General features: G+C 42.3%; 1 non-coding gene across 1 annotated transcript; it reads right to left on the bottom strand.

The window, feature by feature from the left end:
- Positions 1 to 262: 262 nt before the first annotated feature.
- On the bottom strand, positions 263 to 335 carry Trnar-ucg (transfer RNA arginine (anticodon UCG)). Its single transcript has one exon. It is a non-coding gene; the product is annotated as a tRNA-Arg (tRNA).
- Between the last annotated feature and the right edge of the window lie 9,704 nt (positions 336 to 10,039).

Below are 10,039 nucleotides of genomic sequence, written 5' to 3'. Positions count from 1 at the left end.
ATTTTCCCGTAAAAAGCGAAGTGTAGATTCAAGAATGGTATTGCAGACGTCTCATAGTCTGTTGAGGTACAGAAGAACCGAAGACAACGAGCTGTTATTCCAAAATGTTATAGACAAACATTAGTTTTTATGGATAGTCTTAGCATCTGTCATGCCACATTTATGTGACCTGTCTCGTTATTAATTACGAACACTGATAGTCGTAGGAGTGTCTCGAGTAGAAATACATTGATTACTGTGTGTATCTCTAAGTAAAAATAATCGACCGTGACAGGACTCGAACCTGCAATCTTCGGATCCGAAGTCCGACGCCTTATCCATTAGGCCACATGGTCTATGTGGAGAGTAGTAACTTTGGCGTCAAGATGCCAGTTCGGTGTGTGTAACGGTAGCGTGTGAGTGAAGATGCGTAGTTTCCTCATAGCGTGAAAGTAGGTGACAGATAGCCACAGATCATTACAACCCAATCTCCTTCTTCAAGATGGCAGGAAATTCGTTAAATACCCTTTACAGAAAGAGGAATGCTGTTGCGACCATCGTAGCCGAGTTAACAACACATGAGTTTTCCGATGTACGAGGGTGGTTTGAAAAGTTCTCGGAACGGAATAGAAAAAATGTACTTACATCACGGAAACTTTTTTTAATTTTTCATGTAGTCTCCTTGTAGATTAATGCACTTGGTCTACCAATGTTCCAGTGCCTTGATCCCATCTCGAAAATGAGTTTCCTCCAGGCCTGCAAAATGGTTGTCAACTCCGGCAATCAATTCTTCGTTTGAAGTAAATCTTCGTCCACCAAGAACAATTTTCAGTTTTGGGAAGAGATGGAAGTCTGACGGAGCCGTATCCGGTGAATAAGGCGAGTGTGGCTACAATCCGTGTAATTTCGCCATGGCGGAGGCACATGTGTGCGGGCGCGCATTGTCTTGATGGAAGATGACTTTCTTCTTTGCTAAATCTTTCGCGTATCTTTTGCTGCAATTTGTCCAGGAGATTAGCATAGTATTCTCTAGTAATTGTTTGCCCAGTGGGGAGATAATCAGATAATCTACAAACAGAACCCCTTCGCATCCCAGATCACTGATGCCATAACCTTTCCCGCCGAAGGAATTGTCTTTACTTTCTTTGGTGGCGGAGTATCAGCATGTTTTCACTGCTTTGACTGTTGTTTTATCTCTGGGGTATAATAGTGCACCCAAGTTTCATATGTGATCACAAACCAGCGCAAAAAATTCTTGTTCGTTTCTCCTAAAACGGGCGAAACGTTGTTCCGATGTGTCTGTCCATTGTCATGCGTTTTTGATCCAGCGTCAAGAGTCGCGGCACCCATCTTGCAGATAATTTTTTTATTTCTAATTCTTCAGTTAAAATGTGATATACCCTTTAAGATGACATCTGCCAAGCGTGAGGAATTTCACGCGCTTTCAATCGGCGATCCTCCATGATTATTTTGTGCACTTTTGCAATGATTTCTGGAGTAGTGACACATCTTGACCGCCCACTGCAAGGATTATCATCTAAGCTCTCCCGGTCAAATTTAAATTCATTAGTCCACTTCGCAGCAGTTGAATACGAAGGAGCAGAGTCCCCCAGTGTGTTCTGGAAATCGGCCTAAATGTCCTTTGCTTTCATACTTTTCTTTACGAAGTACTTAATCACTGCTCGAATCTCGATTTTTTCCATCTTCGCAAATCACTACGTGGGAAAAACAACAGCGCCACGTCACCGTCGCAACTCTCTTCCAAGAGCACTGACGTGGCACGTGTACAGGCAACAGTCCAATGAATATTACGTGAACAATTTGTTGCACTAGCGCTGACCTCTCGTTGCGATTCCGAGAACTTTTCAAACCACCCTCGTATTCGCGTTGTGGTGAATTGTTTCAGCCTTGAGAATCATAGAGAATCAGGAAGTACATGACATTAATTGCTGATATGATTCATAAAAATGACTTCACAATGACATCTTCGGTAGCACTGTAAAATTGGGTCATCGCCAACGGTAGTGCAGATGCTGGTACTAACTTAGACGCTACGTATGAACGTCATGCTGTGAAGAGCATGCTGTGAAGAGTAGTGACGAACTTTGAACACGTAAATACTTAACCCAGAACAACCATACTGGAATTACTAAATTAGTCGTCTGTTGCTTTGAGCAAATTACTTGCTTAGTGAGGTCTCTAGATATGTTGCGATGTAGCTAACACTCACATTCCATGTAATCAGATGATTGCCAGCGAGTCTGTAGGTGGATGAATGACCCCTCCGAAGAAACACCCAACATGTTAGCAGTTGGTGGTCAGTTGTTTATCGATGTTGGTTCTGGGTACCAGCGGTACTCGTTAACTTCCATTCTAGACAGCCACTGCTAGCGGCACAGTGACTGCAATAGGAACTCTGAAGAATGTTAAAACCCAGAGCACCAGTTAGCACCATTAGTAATCGTTTGCGGGAAACTTCACTACGATGTATAGTGATGAGAGCGAGTTTTGCCTTCGCGTCAGTGACGGCCGTTTCCGACATTAGCGTCGTCTTCGTACATCGGACGTTCGAAACCAAAACAGAGGTGGCTTACAAAATCAGCATTCTATCTATTCTTGGGTATCTTCTTTAGACTGGGATTCTGGGCAGGGGAGATTAGCAGAGAAGCAAGAAAAGACTTGAAGGAAAGCTGCTCGTTTTTCCACGTGTTCATTTCATTAGTCCAAGAGCATCAGTGAGATGTTCTCCTAACTACAGTTGCAGACGCTGTAAGAGAAGTAGGATACACAACAGTGAGATTTACAGCTAAAATTCGAAATGGTGTATTCCAAGAAGAGCCAGGTAGTATGTTGTTTCCTCTCACGTTCATCTCTCGAAACGATCAAGATGGACAACTCAAAGGCATTTGAGCTCTTGTGGAGACTTTCCGATAGGTGCTCTTTCCGCACTTCATTCGCAACTGGAACAGGAAAAGGGGGCAAATCATGGAGATACCAAAAATGCCCTAACCCACTTGCGCAAAGGTGCCTTACCGAGTATACATGCAGATGTGGTGTCTCCTTAGATTTCTTTCCTTCCTATCAATTCCATTTCTTAATTTCGTTCTTAATTGTCAAATTAGTATTTAGAATTCCACTATACCACCACATCTGAAATGCTCCGATTTCTATTCCTCCGGGTTTCCAACGTTGAATTTCTATGCAATATTGTACCTTCAAATTTCGCTTTAAGTGTTGTGTGTAGGACTCCTGCATACTCGGTTCGCTAGACAATCAAACAACTCATATTAATGAGTTTGATTACAACAAGACAAGTACAAATACTTAACATTGATCTGAGAATTATTGTAGTCCTTTATACATGATCATCCACAAGTGCAGTTACACAGATGTGTTGCAAGCAAAGGGCGACATACAAATAATCAGTCTTCTTTAGAATATAAACACACCAGTAACACTTCTGGTCCTAGCGCCCGCTACTAACAAAAGTCTGTCTACTGAACTGCAGTGACTGCTGATCCCTAACTGTGCTGCATAGAGATTGATTATGATAGAGGCTACGACTCGTCAGCTAACGAAGTGGCTAAGGTTGAAGCTGCTATCCAATGTGGGCTGCCACCAGTCGGCTCTTGTGTCCTCTTCATCTAGGCGCCGCTGCTGTCGCATTGTTGTCCTGGGGGGTGGTCGACCAGAGTGCTATTGGCTGACCTCCTCTCACAGCCTTCTCTTCTCTGTCGTTCCCGACTGGAGTGCGAGCGCTGACTTTACGCTGTAACATTAAGGAATTTCTTTCTCTCCGTTAGTTAGTTGGTTACATATTCCATACATTATGTGAATGACATTTTTCATCAAAATGTTGTGGAACGAGTCGGTATATAGGACATGTATACATAATTAATGCGAAGATTAATTAACACTTTTTTTAGTCTTCTCATCAAACTACTTTAAAAAAACTAGGGCTTCTCCTTTTTTCTTACAGGCTGCCAGTTTTTTAATAAAAATCGTCCATGGAATGGAAGGAGTTGTTCGGGAGAAATGATTTTAGACTAGATTTAAAAATCTGATTTCCTAGCTGTCAGACATTTTATATTCTTAAGCAAATGATAAAAAAAATGTTTGTTGCTGCATGTTGAACTCTTTTCTGAGCCACTGGCAGCTTTAATAATGGGCGGTAAATATCAGTTTTCCGTCTCATGTTGTAGGTATACGTATCACTAATCTTCTCAGTATGTGATGTGTTATTTACGACTAATTTCATTAAAGAAAATTTTTATGATGCATTTAGAATTCCTAACTCCATGGTAGGTGAACACAACATATGATTGTGGGATCAGTACTCTCTTTGTAAGTGATGAGGTGCTTCAGAAAACTATTTCATAAGACATTATTGAGTGGTAATATGTAAAATATGCCAGGAAGTTCATTCGTTTGTTTTCAAGACTAGCAGTTATACGAAGAGCAAAAGCAGTTGAACTTAATTGTTTGAGTAGCTCAATAATATATTTCTTCCATTTCAAGTTTTCATCGATATGTACACCTAAAAATCTGTAGCATTCTACCGTGCTTAATGATGCCTGATTTTGTGCTACATCGATTGTTGGTGTGACCCAGTGTATTGAACAAAAATGAATGGTGAGTTTTCTCAAAATTTAGCGCGATTCCGTTTTCAGAGGACCATTTCATAATTCTTTGAAAAATGTCTCTAGCAATATCTCTTGTTGCTTTTAATCTAATGAGATTTTTTATAACACTAGTACAATCTGTAAACGGTGCCAGTTCCGCTTTATGAATGTTACATGGAAGGTCATCCACATCTTATAAGGAATAGAAGTGGATCCAAAACTGAACCTCGTGGAACTCTCTTCGTGATTTCTCCCCTTTCACTAAAATTTCCTCTCTTACCAGCGTTGTTTGAATTATTCAATACAACTTTTTGCATTCTGTTTCTCAAATATGATGCAAACAAATTGTTCATACATCCATCATATCCATAAAACTTTTCGTTCGCCAGCGGCACTTTACTTTAGATTTAATTATTAACCATACTGGCATATTAGTTTGCTGTGACTTTGTTATAAAGGATGTGTGTATGTACCGCAGCCAGGCACATTAGTTGCAGTACATACATAGAAGACACCTCTTGTTCGACAATCCTGGGTAATCTTTCTTACTGGATGAGAGAATTTTTTCAGTGCTTCTACTAATGCGATGTTCCCAGCTGTGAAGTTAAGCAAGTCGTTGTTCGCTTTTCTGTCTCTCTTCATCAACTTCGACTTTGCTTTGTTTCTTTCCTTTAAGCGATATTACATGGTAAGTACGTTGACCATTACATTCAACAAATTTCATTTTCTTTCTTATATTAGGTAAGAAGAGGTATTTTGCCTGCAATCCTTAACGTAGGTCTCTGTTCCCCCTGCTGTTTTATTTCTCTTCCAGTTTTTTTTTTTCATCTTGTTCATTGCTTCGCAACGTAGAAGTTATATCACAGTATTAATAACATATAACCGTGCCTTATATCATTTTGGAAGTTGCTCGTCGCAAATGACAGCTTTCAGAATTTACCATTTTGCATAGTTTCTTTCTCGGAAGCTCATATTCTTTTCCCAGTAATCACTATGTGAAGTGAGAACAGTCTTTGGCTAGTCGCGAAGGGAGCTCTGGGCCAAATACTTTGGTGGGCATAGACTCGGCCAATGAGAACTCTGCGCCGTCTGGCGCTTGAACTCATGAACAGCGTTCGAACACGGCGAAGGGAGGCGGACACACTTTGTCGGTCGGCGCTGTTGTGTAGGTCCCTGTTCCACACATTCTCTGTGGCGAAGAATGATCTGCAAACTCCTTATGAGACTGCCTTTCTCATGCTCTTGTTTTGAACCACTACTAACGGTGAGACAAATTCTAGAATTTGGTAGCCTAGCGCGTTAATTAATTACAAGACTGTGGGGTTTGTAACGAATCCATGACGAATGGTAAAATTTAACATACTTTTTGCTGCGAGACACTCAGTCTCAATTCGCATTAGCCAGAAGTCTGTTTCTTATTAATGCAACCCAATAGTTGGTAGCTACATCACACTCTCATTCATTTTAGCAGTCTGATGGTAAGTCTCTCGCTTCGTAAAGCTCCCAGTTCCTACACCTCTAACTGACATCAGTAACTCCGTAGGTACATCATCCACTGCTGGTTACTTGTTTGAGTTCAGGTCATTCGGTACTATGTCAAACTCTGACTCTGTTACTAGATCGCCTACTTCTTCCACATCAGCTTCATCTTTCTCTCCAATGGGTATCACACTTTGTTTCTCTCCATCGCACCGGCCTTCGGAGGACTCATGCCTCCAGTTTGCCCTTTTTCTATTTCATAAAGGTCTTCTATTTGAATGTCGTAGGTTAATACCTTCCTGTTACCCGTATCAGTTTTTCCCGCAGTTATATGTTTCTTGGCATCTTTACATAACTTTGTTTTTCGTCTCTCATTCTCTCATTTAGCCCATTTGCATTTCTTGTTAATTCCGTTCCTAAGCAACCAACAGCACTGCTTTCCTGCCACAGTCTTAAAATTCATACAAATTCTACTTCCATCTATAAACGAAAGTATGCTCGACTATTTATTGGGTCATCTAAGCCTTCTTAGCCTCTACTTTTGTTATACCCGCGGTTTTCTGCCCTGTCTTAAGTGTTCCCTTCTACATCATATTCCACTTGTCTTCTACTGAACTACTCTCACCACTTCTCCTGAGAAAATTTCCGCTCCGACTAATTCTGTACTAAATCTTCAATATTCATTTTATTGTGTAATCTTTTTCCTTTATCCTTTTGAAATTTATCCTGTTGTTCATTCCCACCAGATAGTGATCTGAGTACGTCCAGACCTAGGTACACATTGTAATCCAGAATTTCATTTCTAGATATTTGTCAAATGTAATCCAATTGATGTCTACCCACTACTCATTTTATCCACCTATACACGCCTTCTTCTCTTTTGATTTTGGAAGAGTGTTTGTGCTACAATCAATCGAAGCTTATGGTAGAACACTAGAATCTCTCTTACCTTTTTCCCCACAGCCCATATTCCCCATTTACATTCCATCATCCCCTCCAATCCAAACAACAGAATAGTACTATCAAATTTTCACCCTAATTACGTATTTCAAATAGAAAAATTATTCTATTTCCTCATAAGCTCTATTTCATCATGCGCTTGTGTTTCTTGTATGTTCGATTGCTGAGTGTTTGTTACTCGTAGTTTTGGCTTATTTTCAGTCGTCAGACAAAGGTTCGATCAATTTGTTGGCCACACCAAGTTTTCTCGTTACTGTTTTATTCACGGTGATGTAAAAACTTGATACATTAGTCACTGATGCTACTGTTTATATCTTACAATAATCTGATGGAAAATCTCGTATCTCTTCACAGTTCATTTTACTAAGCCATACCAAGTCTAGCTTACTCTGTTAATTTATCTTTTTAGGTTTTCCTGTTTCCCTACTACACAGGTGAGTCACCTAACATTACCGCTGGATATATTTCGTAAACCACATCAAATACTGACGAACCGATTCCACAGACCGAACGTGAGGAGAGGGACTAGTGTAATTGTTTAATACAAACCATAAAAAAATGCACGGAAGTATGTTTTTTAACACAAACCTACGTTTTTGTAAATGGAACCCCGTTAGTTTTTTATCACATCTGAACATATAAACAAATACGTAATCAGTGCCGTTTGTAAAATTTTAATTACATCCGGAGATATTATAACCTAAAGTTGACGCTTGAGTACCACTCCTCCGCTGTTCGATCGTGTGTATCGGAGAGCACCGAATTACGTAGGGATCCAAAGGGAACGGTGATGGACCTTAGGTACAGAAGAGACTGGAACAGCACATTACGTCCACATGCTAACACCTTTTTATTGGTCTTTTTCACTGACGCACATGTACATTACCATGAGGGGTGAGGTACACGTACACACGTGGTTTCCGTTTACAGTTACGGAGTGGAATAGAGTGTGTCCCGACATGTCAGGCCAATAGATGTTCAATGTGGTGGCCATCATTTGCTGCACACAATTGCAATCTCTGGCGTAAGGAATGTCGTACACGCCGCAGTACATCTGGTGTAATGTCGCCGCAGGCTGCCACAAATCGTTGTTTCATATCCTCTGGGGTTGTAGACACATCACGGTACACATTCTCCTTTAACGTACCCCACAGAAAGAAGTCCAGAGGTGTAAGATCAGGAGAACGGGCTGGCCAATTTATGCGTCCTCCACGTCCTATGAAACGCCCGTCGAACATCCTGTCAAGGGTCAGCCTAGTGTTAATTGCGGAATGTGCAGGTACACCATCATGCTGCTACCACATACGTCGACGCGTTTCCAGTGGGACATTTTCGAGCAACGTTGGCAGATCATTCTGTAGAAACGCGATGTATGTTGCAGTGCTCTCCGATACACACGATCGAACAGCGGAGGAGTGGTACTCAAGCGTCAACTTAGGTTACAATATCTCCGGATGAAATTAACATTTTACAATGCAACAAACGGCACTGATTACGTATTTGTTTATATGTTCAGATGTGCTAACAAAACTAACGTGGTTCCATTTAAAAAAAACGTAGGTTTGTGTTAAAAAACATACTTTCTCTCGATTGCATCTCTAGCAGCTGCAATGTTCTCCGGGGTACGTACCGTTGGAATGCCACCTGGAGGTTTCTTTTTCAAGGCAGATCCTGTTTCTTCAAAATTACGCACCCACGTTGTAATCGCATGCGCAGATGGGACACGTCCATGACTCGCATTCGGGAGGACGACGGTTCAATCCCGCGTCCGGCCATCCTGATTTAGGTTTTCCGTGATTTCCCTAAATCATTCCAGGCAAATGCCGGGATGGTTCCTCTGAAAGTGCACGGCCGACTTCCTTCCCTAATCCGATGAGACCGATGACCACGCTGTCTGGTCTCCTTCCCCAACCAACCAACCAACCAACCAACCACCTCCGTTTAGAAGCTGGTAATACTGTCGAAATGTTCTCTGCGCGGCAGTCGCACTATCACCATTTTTGTAAAACGCTCTCACGGCTACTGCACGTTCCGCCCCAGTCCAATTCTCCATGTTTACTAAATGGCAATGCGTTCACATCAATTGTGCAAAATTTCGAACATCTGCCGGCGCTACAGTGCTGCCAACTGTAACGTTCAAAATTTCCCGTTCCGCTGCGCCACCCTGTACTTCGTTTCCTTCAGTGCTATCCTAGGGCCTTCGGGATATCTTGTAAGCGTGTGGCCTGAGAGTTACTCCGACAACTTCGTAGCGGAATACGGGTACGTCGCCTCCTGTGTGAGGCGTGCAGTTGCATGACGCGGTGTGGACGTCGGCCCATGCGGGCCCATCCATCACCGGCGCCGCTTCGCCACGCTCCCCTCCCCGGCTGGTGATTTATGCGGACGGCGTGTAATGCAACAAGCCGGCTACGCTACCCGACTTGCGCCGAGTGCTGCCGGCACTGACACAGCAAATACCGAGGGCGCCGGCGCCGGCGGAGGAGGCGGCGGCACTTGGCAGCGCACTCGTTAATTACCGCCGCACCACGTGATCAATCATGCGAGGGACGGGCGACTGCCCATATCTGTAACAGCTATCAACATAGGAGTGCTGTAACACCGAAACAGGATGCATGGCACCTGCTACAGATATATAATTTTTTTTGAATTGTATTGTAAGACGTGTACATTTCTATTGTCTATTGTCAAACCACAATTTATGAAAGATGTTTATATTTTATTAATTGGATTAAGTAGGAATAATTAATATTTGTCATGTTGGAAATAATTGTGGTAGCAGGGAATGTCTGCACCAAAGTATTCTTGGCAAGGGAGACCGAAAACTGATATAATTTTAAAAAGGGCGGGAGCGACAGCGTACGGATACATCTTAAGGAAAGAGCGGGAAAGACCGCGCATTGATACATTTTGTAATGGTAGCAGGGATTGTCTGCACCAGAAAGCATTGTTGGCGGGAGAGACCGCACTGCCGGCCGGAGTGGCCGTGCGGTTCTGGG

Source organism: Schistocerca cancellata, chromosome 3, assembly GCF_023864275.1.
Source record: "Schistocerca cancellata isolate TAMUIC-IGC-003103 chromosome 3, iqSchCanc2.1, whole genome shotgun sequence".
NCBI classification, from domain to species: domain Eukaryota; kingdom Metazoa; phylum Arthropoda; class Insecta; order Orthoptera; family Acrididae; genus Schistocerca; species Schistocerca cancellata.
This window is presented reverse-complemented; position numbering and strand designations above follow the sequence as displayed.